The sequence below is a fragment of the Idiotropiscis lumnitzeri genome, chromosome 16 (genome assembly GCF_059441095.1).
Source record: "Idiotropiscis lumnitzeri isolate Australia: NSW breed Sydney's pygmy pipehorse chromosome 16, RoL_Ilum_1.0, whole genome shotgun sequence".
NCBI classification, from domain to species: domain Eukaryota; kingdom Metazoa; phylum Chordata; class Actinopteri; order Syngnathiformes; family Syngnathidae; genus Idiotropiscis; species Idiotropiscis lumnitzeri.
Window position 1 is genome coordinate 9061233 of NC_142406.1, and position 11239 is coordinate 9072471.

At 39.0% G+C, this 11239-nt stretch overlaps 1 long non-coding RNA gene across 2 annotated transcripts; it reads left to right on the forward strand.

The window, feature by feature from the left end:
- Window positions 1-633: 633 nt before the first annotated feature.
- On the forward strand, window positions 634-4400 carry LOC148321243 (uncharacterized). Of its 2 annotated transcripts, XR_015847054.1 has the most exons (5): window positions 634-844; window positions 1124-1200; window positions 3032-3745; window positions 4032-4184; window positions 4310-4400. It is a non-coding gene; the product is annotated as an uncharacterized LOC148321243 (long non-coding RNA). The 2 variants fall into 2 exon arrangements; XR_015847053.1 differs by having other exon boundaries at window positions 3032-4184.
- Window positions 4401-11239: the final 6839 nt, after the last annotated feature.

Below are 11239 nucleotides of genomic sequence, written 5' to 3' on the forward strand. Positions count from 1 at the left end.
TCCTTTTTTGTAGCGAGCCAAAAACAAAATGTTTTCCCTTTGACGTCAAGTAGGACAAATGTGGTGAATAAGTCGAGTTTCAGTAGGAAACAATAGTTGGTATTTGCTTTGCAAACGTTGCAGGGGTTGAATCTTCTTTATTACCCTCAAAGAGCATCGCCATAACAAGGACGATGCATGCACAATTGATATTCATCCAAGGCACTGTATGATTTAAACAAACTGTTACAGATATCTTTCGGATGGTGATATGCCTTGGAAAATAGCTTTCCTTCCCTCCTCTGATTGGTTGAACAGAGCAAATCAGGTTCGACATCTACACACGAATAGGTTTAGCATATTTAAAAAGCAGCACCAATATTAATTAAGAGAAATAGTCGATTTAATTTTATTTTTGTCACGTTATTAGATACATGTTGATTCGATTAATGTATTAAGATGTTCATAAAAAAATGGCAGTTGGTCACTGGATTTTTTAAAATTCTTTTTAATTTTGTCTTATTTTGAAAAAAAAAGGATTGCGACTTCAGAACCACGGAGAGCGCCCCCTAATATTTCTTCGTCATGGACCGCGCCCCGGAAGTCTCTTCTGATTGGCTGAGATGATACGCACAATTTTGGCATGTTGTTTAGATGAAAAGCTAGCTAAAATAATGGCTACCATGCCTGTGGTTTATTTCAAAGACATTTAGGCCCAATCCCAATAACCACATTACACCTTACGTTCTCCAATTAAATGGACAAGTAGTAAAAGTGAGTGTCGTCTAATCGATGCATATCGCCATCTACTGTACAAGCGATCGCAACGTTTGGCAAGCGACGTTATCCGACGATGTTGTTTACCGTAAGTCAAAGACAAAATTACTAATCATCTGTCATATTTTTTTCTGCTTGTCTGTATGTATTTCTGTCTTTCTATCTACACTTCAAACGACAAATTATCAACACGCCTCTTGGCCCACATTAACAATGCATTGCCTGTGGCTATATACACTCAGTCAAATCTCGGCTCCATTCACGATTTTCTTATGATGAATTATCAACGTTTCGCTGTAGCAATCAAGCTCACAGGCAAGTGCGTGTTGAATATTATGACGACGTTAATGGAACAATCGTTTCCCAGGAGACCTGCACGGGAGGCATTGTTTTTCCCCAGGTGCCAACGTGCCAAGTGGCCAGCGTGTTTATGGAAGACGTGAGGTAAGCTTCAACTCATTAATGTCCCACTTTCTGTCATTGAATTCTATGTAACCAATTGGAGTTGGTCAAAATGTATTGTTTGAAATGTCACCATGCAGAGGGTGCGACATGCAACCAATTTAGTGTCTTATTATTATAGTGTATACAATGAATTATCGATTCAAGAGTTGTGGCACCTGATTGCATCTATATAGAGGATCTTTAAATTGATGCTGGAACTAAATTCTTGTGTATGCACTCCACAATTGTCCAAAATATCTTCTGAATCTGAGAAAATCGTTATGGGAGATATTCTTGCCCAAGCTGTCAGAGTGTTCGTTGAACTAAATAGAACAATAGAAACATGTGTAAACATGATGAGATGGCAGTTGCACATGCGCTGACCTTTCGTCTTCTTCCCATGAAGCTGAATTCGTAACAGGAAATTATAATAATAGCTTTAACATTGTTTCTCAATGTGAAATAGAGAAGAGGCCAAAGCAGCACTGTGGACCCGATCATAAATTAAGAAGCCCTCTGTATTTGCAGTTCGGCATTCACGGATTTGAATATTTTGATTTTGATTAGAATTTTTGCCTTGGTCAATGTCAGCTGTTCATATGAATTTAATGTGATTGAAAGGTTGTTGACCTTTTCATATTTTGGGTCATTGTCTCCTCATTTGATACGTTTATACATTTTTTGGATTCCTTTAGACAAGACGCTCACTTTTATGTGCATATTGGCATGATTAAGATATTTTTCAAAAATGACATTATTTGACCTTTGACCCCCGCTTCCAAAAATGCCTCAGAGTTTCGAGTGGCATAAATCAGTCAAAAAATTTCAATCTCTGGGGAACCCCAAAACGCTCTCAAACCGCCAGATTTTGGACACAGCCCCTATATAAGCTGACACTCTAAGGCAATGGTGTCCAACCTGCAGCTCCGGGGCCTTTTGCGGCCCACCATCAATTTTTCACTCGCAACCAGCATTTACTACAATTTACATTTGACAAGGCCTGAATGGCTGCTTATAAAATAAGAAATGGAAATGGTCATTGTGAGAATGGCGGGTGTTGAAAAAAGTTGTCACTACTACCATGAATGAATTGATGAATATATTGTAGCGCTTCTTTAGATATTCAAAGATTTTCTTCAAATCACTGTGGTGATTAAAGCGAGGATATATGGAGAGCATAATGAGCAAACAAGAGCTTGGATGTAGTCCATCAGATAGGAGTGAGGAGTGAGTTTCAAATTGTTCACTGCCACCTCCAGGGTAAGTGATGTGAGCAAGAGCAACAATGAGCAGCCAGTAAATACTTCCCAAATAACACATGGGAGACTCAACATGCTCCAGGGGCTGACCAAGCGCAACCGGTCCTGCAGATTTGTGGGACTGTGAAGGGAAGACTGCTATATATTTGTAACGCCATCAAATAAAAAAAGCTCTAGCCTCCAGGAATCTAAGAGCCTACAATTGTGAGCCTCATGTGCGATCAGATAAACAATGAGGGAAGGAAAAATCAGGACACATCTGTACTTCTTAACTGCCCATCAAAAGTTGGTTCAAGATCTTGGGTCAGGAAAAGCTAACGAACTGATTAATATTGAAAAATGTCATGATGTATGTTTTGTTGACTTTGGTTAGATTAGATTTATGAATCTGATTGTCGGTGTACCTTGTGTCTACAAATCAGCTTTCTCCAGCCTCTCGTAAATCGTCAAAGGTGTGGCTAATTGTCTCGCCAGTTTGATTGTATTTACCGCTTAGCTTTCTTTCAGTCTGTGTCAGGTGGCGGGATTTGATTATGCGTCTTCCATGTGTATTGTTTTTAAAAAAAATTCAGATTCATCCAACCTGCTTCCCTGCTTTTGGGTGCTACACTTTTGTCACAACTTCCACTGGCGGCGCGAGAGATGGGTCGAAGGGGCACTGCCACCCTCAAATATGCTTGGACCCCCGAACCCCTCCAGGTGCCAATATTTGGGTATTTTGCAATTTTCTTTTTTTTTTTTCTGTGTTTTTTTTTTCCTTCCTCCCCACATCCCCTTATCTCCCGTCAGGAACATATAATAAATTCTTTAGTAGTGTTTTCTGAAGAATGTTTTACTTTTGTAATTTTTTTGGTTATTGTTTTGCGGACCCCCTGATAAATCTCTGGCACCGCCCATGTTCCACCCACAAAGAAAAAAAAATCCCAGTCCCGCCAGCGACAACTTCACCAAGTGAACCTGCTTCTCTGACATTATAAGATCTATTTAAAACAATTCCCATTTTTTTTCATTATTGGTCTCTGGCTTTATTCCATCAAAATATATAAAGTCGAAAGAATTACAGCACACCGAAAATTCACTTGTCATACTCTGGTTCGTCGCAGTTCTGATGCATGCAGCAATACTGCTCGTGTATGCGACAACGCTAGCAACTGCTAAGTGTTGCCAACTTAGCAACTTTTCCAAGTCTAGTGACCGCCCTCTGATTGGTTGGTCAGAGCAAAACTTGTTACAACTTGGCCATCGTGATCTGCAAGGATTAATACATTTAATAATCCGCATCTCTGGTGAGTATGTTTATTTTATTTAATTATTTATTTTTGTCATATTAGATAAATATTAATTAAATCAATTAACTGCCAATTGAATGTACGTTTTTACTGTTTCGCTAATAGCATATACATTAAAGTTGAACTATTTTAAAAATTTGCTTTCAAGCTATGATTTGTCTGACTGTCTTTGATCTTTGACATAAAAAAAAAAAAAATTCTGCTCTCCATATCAGTTTTCATGTTTTGACAGCATAGTAGAAGAATGTCACATATAACGCCAATGTCATGCCCTCCTTTGCAGGAATAACAATGGATGGTGGACTTGGTTACGGCCAACAAGCGGGGGGGGAAATACCTTGCTATAAATACATTACAAGTGCTGTGTCTGAGTCTGGAAGCGGTCGGTGGTGACTGGCGGTCCTGGATTTGAGACTCTCTGAAACCCGTGTCAACTGTAAGCAATGGGAATAAATGATCTGTGGCACATGCGCAGCACACACATAATTACATCCATAAATAGTCTCATACTATACACACAGCTGAAATGGATACCCTCTCAAGCTGTGTTTCCTTCTCCAGGCCGAATGTTTTGGAATCGCTCCAGAGTTATGCTGCATTACACGTGTTATGTCTGCGGAAGACCAAACTCATGCTCAACTGCAAAGAAACGTCACAAAGGTGAGGCCAGAATCAAAAAAGGGGCTTGAACTTTCTTAAGTTTTCCCACGTCATGTATAAACGCCGCATGCTCGTATGGATGCATGCCAGAATCTCTCCATGAGTGCACTTACCGGGCGATTGTTCAACTTGATCTCCCACCGACGTGTTGGACTTGCATCAGATGCATTTTTTTTATATGCAGCTCACACGATTGGCCTCAGATTATACTTGCTACCTGCAGCTGTCGGCACTTGTTTCCCGACATCACCCAGGGCGGATTTACAAGGCTACCTTATGACCATTGAGATGGATGACGCTTTTGTGTCATTTTTGCCACTGACGTCGATGTTTCATCACATTTGACCATCCCACAGGTGTGCAAGGAAGATGGTTAAAAAAAAAAACAATTACGGGCGCTTAGATTTGCATCAGTGGAAATGTAAAATTATATTGATGTTCATAATGAAATAACCATGGAATAAATTAAATAAAAAAACAACGATACCAGAAGAGGCCGAGTCGGATTTAATTCACCTGTTCTAAAACTTGACACTTTCTTGTTCGAAACTTGTGAAACACTCAACTTGACTTTGTCTTGGTATTCATAAGAATCCAACAGGTGGATTCTTGAACCACTTGACTTCATAAGACGCTCCTCGGCTTTTTCAGGATAAAACATTTTTCACCATCATGCTATAGTATGAGGCAAAGTGCAGTGCCTGTACAATTGTACAATTTTGATTCAAGAATTAAACATTCGATTGAAGCAGAAATCAGAGAACGGCAGCATGCAATAGTTTCAATTCAAAGATAAGCGACAGTAGACTTCTTCCCTCACTATAAAATCTGCTAACAGCTAGCTAGCCAAATATTAACTACGTGCTTTGTGTCAGTTATGCGTTGGCTGGAAGATAATAGAGACGCTGGTTTGGAGCCATAAAGTGAAATGTTACTCCCACTGATAGAAGTACAAACGCAGGAGCGCAAATATGCTATGTCGTGATTGTCTGACTAACTTAAACCAAGTAGTGGCTTGACTTTCTGGACTCTGACTTGCTTGATTTGTGCAACAGGACGTTGGGACGAGCGTGCACAGATGTGACTTACTCCCACCTCTGTTCATCACAAGTAAACTGACGACAGGAAGAGAGGAAAAAAACCCAAGCTGGCAGGCAAGGTCACTTTCCCGGTTGAGGCCAAACTGTTTCAGTTGTGAGCTATAAACCTGTTTACACGGTACAGATGTATGCACTTTCCGGTTGGGAACAGAAATATCGGTCTCCCTGACGAAAACAGACTTGTTAAGATTTCACTTAGGTAAAGGGTTCGTTTTTAGTGTGCTGGCTTGGGTCATGTCTGCATAATATCCTGAAGGCATGGAAAGTGCGAATGTGTGTGTGTGTGTGTCGTCTTAGTAAAGACCAAACTCAGTTCAGTTACCATGGTATCTGCCGGACAACAGGGGTACACAGTGGGGAAGATTAAGATGTGCAAGCTGGAGCTGGCGAACAGTGTATGATGTTACCGTTCCAGAACATTCCTCGTTTCGTTTCCAGGAAAGTACAGAAAACTTCAAGAGGGATTGAAATAAACAAGAAGAAAGGCAGAGAAGGGAGAGGCACGGAAAGTGTAGTGGTGATATAGTGTATGTCTGGACACAGTTGGCAGCTGCTCCGGTCAAAACATCTGGAGACCTCATTAGGTAGCAAAAAATGAGATAGACCTTGAGTGTCCGGTAAAGTTTATAGAAATACAATCACTCCCCTGAAGTGTGGTGATAAGAAGACAATCTGGCAACCAAGGCAGTCCGGGATAAATTGATGACCGTATAGCGCATAATATTATTACTGCGCAGTTTATTTCAATATTTTTTAGCAACTGAAATTTGGGGTGAAATGTCGTTTATGGCAGTTTAATTACCATTCTAGGTCATGTGTCTTCTCAAATCCACATCTTTTGGTTTTTACCCTGTAGAAATGCCGATTATGTTCCGTGGGACTTATATTTACATTTCTCATCTCAGTGTACCAAACTCGAAAAAAAAATTCCCTCATCATTTGGGATTACTCTCATTTAAAAATAAGTTAAGATGTATTAGGCATTCAGACTAGTCAACTTGAGAGCATTGACTAGTTTGTTCTTTAAAGGGGACGTCAACACCCTAAAAATATTTTCAATAAAAATGTTCTGTGCGCCTTCACTAGTCTAAACATGGCATTCTGATTAGTGTTTTATTTGTGGAAAATAAGTTAAGCAGCAAAATGCACCCGTTTTTAGCCGTCTCCGGGGAGGCCATTTTGTCAGTTCTGTCAATTAAAAATGACATCACAGTTGCTCAGGGCTCATAACGACTAATCACGGCTCACCTGTTTTCTGAAGCTGAACTTTGAACTGAATTTTCTGCATGGATGTTGTCTGAGCCCTGAGAAACTGTGATGTCATTTTTAGTTGACAGCAAGTGTCAAAATGGCCGCTCCATGAGATGGACAAAAACTGGTGGATTTTACGGCTTAATTCATATTTCGCAAATTATTCACTATTAATCAGAATGCAATGTTTCGACTCGTAGGCGGGCATAGAATAAATTCTTATAAACCCCATTTTTGGGTTGACTTCCCCTTTAAATTCTGTTACTTCTAATTAGATGTTTACTGCAAATATGTTCATTTTTAATGAATCAAAAAGGCTTCATTTTTTTGTTTAGTGTTTTTTGTTTTCGTGTTAGCTTTAGTGAACGTGAGTGCAACACTTTTATTTTGTTTTCCAGGGTGTAACTGGCAGCATGGACATTTATAGTCTAAAGTCTTTTTTGCAAATACTTTACATAGTTGAGCATTCCGCTTTCCACTTCCAGTGCTCCATAAATTGTCTCCAGCACAATAGGCCCGCTTAAAAAAATCCTAGCCTGTAATTTTCTGGTTGATCTCAGGTGACCAAACTGTGGCCAGCAGCAGTTTTCCTGTGCATACAATATAACAACAACCAGCTGCCACCATCATTGTTCTTGCCCTAAGGCCAGCGGTCTGATAAAGCAAACAGAGTGGGGTCAATCGGGAAATCTCATCTCGATAACGGCAGCTGGACCAGACCAGCACATATTCACGGCGTGCACCTTCTTTTTCTTATCAGATTGGAAACGTTGAGCCTTTTCACCTCACTGCCACTGGCAAGGTCTCAGTACGCCAAGGCTTGCGGGAAGGGAAACTTCACCTCGCTTCGCAGCTGCACTTGAAACAAAAGAGCTTAGACAGCAACTTGAGGTGTACAGTAAGTTGAGCGAGGATGGCATTGCATTTTAATGAAGCTGGATCACACTGGCTGCTTGAAGAAAAATAGAACCGAAGGAAGGTTCATTTCCTCTGAAGATTTTTAGGAACGATCCAGCACGCAGCAAATGTCTTGTTTTTGTTCGGACGTAAGATTTATGACTTAGCCATGTGCCGTGTTGTAAGATCTCAAATGTAAGCCCAAATATGTCTCAATGATCATCTAAATTAGCTAAATTAATTAAAAGAAATTCAAAGCAGCTCATCCAAAGACGGATTTTCAGACGTGTGAAATTCATCAACCTCTTTCTAATAATCGGCATGCTAATTTTATATACAAATTGCCTTTTAGAAGCAGCTGAGTTCTTTTTGCCGCTGGTAAACAAATGGCTCGTCAAAATATGATCAGTATTTCCATTTCTTTCCAGTATCAACATTTCTAATGAACTGAGACTCAGTGATGAAAAGAAAGAGGAAAATCTAAAGGTGTTTTTTTTCTCCCCCTCAAATATGTTATTAGGATTTTGATGAGAGTGCTCTCCTTAAGGACTTTTCTCTGCAAGAGATCTGGCAGTGACTTTGTTTGGACAAACACACTCCGATCTGGCAGCGAGAGATAGTGCCGAGTTTACGCGGGATTCACTGGATTTGATCAATACGTGTAAAGGATTGCTTGGCATGAGCCAAGAAATGAAGTCCTTGCGGACCACAGATATGGATCCCTTAAAATGGCTTCCATGTTTCTCACTTGGTTAAACATGATGTCAATATTAAAGATATCAGAAGCACTTCAAATGCACATTCGCTCTGAGAGATGTATTGAAATATGAATCCGTCATTACTAGGTCAGAATTTATTTCAACTGAATTTCAATTAAGCGGCCAATCACTTGGTTTAGGTGTATAAATTATAAATGGCCAGATTCTAAAATGTGTTGCTTGCTTACTGTTTTGCTGACTCGGCACGATTGTACTTAATCATATTTCAGACATGATCAGTCGAGTGACAAGGGCACTCGTTAAAACTTACAAAACCTAAATAGCATCAACCAATGTTGTTACTTTTTAATGATGCTAATGTTGACATGCTCCAATGCATGAACACTGCATGGATAGGTTTCAATTTCTTGTTCTTATCAGTGTTGGGTCATGGTGGTATTTCCTGTCTCTAACAAGAGCAGAAGGTGGCACAGGATGAGAGCTACTTCCTTTGCTGGCACACCCAACATGTACCCACTGGATGCATCAATTTGCCTCTGCAGCGGGGGGGGGGGGGGGGAGTGGATGGTGACAGCTTGCCCTAGAAAATCTCATATAGTTTTATTTAATTGCTATAAGGTCAAATATTGCATGATGAGGGCTAGTGCTTAGCTGAAAGGAAATGTGGGCAGTACTGTCAAACACGGTCATGTATTCTCTCTCTGTATAATTTTAATATATATATATATATATATATATATATATATATATATATATATACAGTTGCTAAGACTCAAAGCTAAATTCTCCATATGCTTTAGTGTTAGCATATGACGTTCGAATTAACATTTTTTTGATCGGGTTGTAATTTAGTGTACTGAATATCATTTTATGTTTTGTTTCCATAAACAAAATTCGGAAATGTGGTATCTCCCCTATGACCTTAAACTAGATTTTATTTATTTATTTATTTATGTATTTATTTATAGGTGGAGGCAACTTTATTTAATATTTAGTGGAAAATTTCTTCATTGTTTAAGCATTTTCCCAAAGGTTTAATGGGGTTATTTTTTCATTTTTCAATTATGATATCTGCCAAATATCCGCTGTTATTTGACGATTCCCGGGATGACCACTTTATCAGCTATGCTCTTACTGATCGTATAAGCACGTTAAGCATTTATTTTATATTCATGGCATTTGTCCTAAGTCGTTACAACCATTTACTGTAATTATAACTTCACTCAAGCTTTAGCATACATCAATGATAGATTTCTGATTTTGCCATCCTAACTCTTTACGCTTAGTGAAAATGATGGCGATGTTATATTGTGTCAGTCTTCCCACCTCAGTTCGTGCTCTTATAGTGAAGTCCTTGTGACCCCCCCAGGCAAACTGGGTGGGGCTGATGTGACATTGTATATTCTCTTTACGCTTTTATTTTTCAAAATGAATGATTCATCCCAATCTTGGCCAACATGCCCCAAGGTATTAAACAGAGAACCAGTCGATCTCATCATAGAGAATGTGCCGATGTGGTACAGATGAATACAAGCAGATGTTGCCACCAGGGAAGGGTTCGGCTCACCCATCACACACTCCAATGCTGCGTATTTATTAGAAGTGGCTTCCTCGGGGAACCATGATCACTGGGTTCGCTCAGCGAATGTATTTGGACCATGGCTGCCATGTGTGTGTTTTTGCAAAATGACCTGTTTTTCAATCCACTCATCTTCACCATGTTCAGCTAGTACATCCCATAATGAGTCAAGTGGAAATAAGAAGTCAACATTTGCAGTCACACATTTAAGGTGCCACTGCCTAAAGTATAAATACTCATTTAAAGCAAGTGATTGGAATATAATGTTGCTTTGAATTTTATTTATTTTTTTATTAAATAAAAATACTCCGAAACATATGAATGATTTTCAGGGGATTTTTTTTTATTACATCATTCATTTGTCTTTATCAAACATAGCTAGCCTATTTCGATTAAATTCAAGGGTAATGACAATAATTAGCAAAGTGTAATTAATATTGGATGTTTAGTGAAATATTTAATGCAAATATTTTGATGTTATATGATTTGGAGAAAAGAAATCACCGTTTGACTGTTTAGTGTTTGTTGGATTGTTTTGCAACATTTGTTTTGTTTATGGAAGGCATTTTGGATGGTACAATACTCAGATTTTTCTATTTATTTATTTATTTTCAGAACAGCACGATTTCTGAGATTAATACTGTTTACTATTTCTGGCAATTATAGACTGCAAAGTTGGGCCTGTAATTAGTTGAACTCAACACTCTGGGAATGCGGTTCAACGCTGTCTTTGGCCTCATTGCTGACTCCTATTGGAGCATTTTATTGAGGGCGAGAAATAATTACATTTTCTTTCTGCTCAAATATTCTGCTCTCTGTAATTGAGGTTTTGTGAATGGTATGATCGTCGTCTTACCGCACAAGTTACAGACTAGGGGCCAATGACAGAACATGCCTGTTAGTGCATGCTAGTTTTGACCGTTGAACAGATGCCACATTTGATGTTTCTAAATGGTGCACAGTAAGAAAATGTTTTCTCTTAATCTGGGAAGATATTATAAGAATATTCTATATGTACAGTGCAACTCAGAATCGGACCAGAATTTCCCATGCATTGTGAGATGCCACTGAAAAAATGTTATGTTAGCTTCGTTTAATTCAAAATGCTGTGAATGTGAATGTGAGTATTTACAATCATTTTGACCAGGGGTGGGCAAACTTTTTAATTGGTGGGCCACAATGCGTTCTAAAATTTGGGGCCAGACCAGGAGCAGATGGATGGAGTGTTTTGGTAACCTCACCTCAACGGAGAAAAAAAAATACATTTAATTTTAAATAAAAATGA